The sequence below is a fragment of the Arachis ipaensis genome, chromosome B06 (genome assembly GCF_000816755.2).
Source record: "Arachis ipaensis cultivar K30076 chromosome B06, Araip1.1, whole genome shotgun sequence".
NCBI classification, from domain to species: domain Eukaryota; kingdom Viridiplantae; phylum Streptophyta; class Magnoliopsida; order Fabales; family Fabaceae; genus Arachis; species Arachis ipaensis.
The window spans coordinates 131,057,013-131,057,775 of NC_029790.2; positions in this window are offsets into that span (position 1 = coordinate 131,057,013).

Here is a 763-nt window from a genome sequence, read left to right on the forward strand (position 1 = left end):
GTGAAGCTATCTTATTTTAACAAAGGCCGCCTTTTCCAACCATGTTTTAAAACTATATGTAGCAATTTATTCTACTATATTACTCTTATGAATTATAAATATTATTTTTATATGCACAATTAAAAATAAACAAAAAGAATTTTGTGAACAAAAAGAAAAAGCAAAAATAAAGAGATTAAGACTGACAGTCAATAAAATCCAGTTTGGTAAATCTTTTGAGAGTACTTCACCTTGTGTTTGATAGTAAAAAGGATATGAGATTGTAATTTTAGCCTTGAAAGGCTGTTGGTGCTTTTGAAATTAATTATAAAAATACTTTCCCAAACTAGCATGTGTTTTTGAAAGTTAAAAAGTCTAACCTAATCTTATATCTTAATGAATTTATAACATTATACATTAATGAATATTTGTATCTATTTTAATTTCGTGTATATAATAATTTATTAGTTAATAATACCAACGACGGTTCTGCTATCCAACAGCAGCAACAGATTCAGTCTCCCTTTCTTTTCCCTGCACTCTGCTTCCCTTTTTTTTCCCTTCCTTCTTCCTTGATTCCCCCCGCTCTGTTCTCCCTTTCTTTCCCGTGTCCGTGTGTTGTGTTGTGTTGTTTTCTTTTTTTTTAAGGGAATGGCTGTTAGGCTAAAAAGGGTTAGGGTTTTCCATTTGAAAATTAGGATTTATTTTTGAGAAAAATATGAAATTAAGTATTTTCGGATAAATTAAAATTTAGTCATTTTAATTAAATTAGGATATAAAGTAT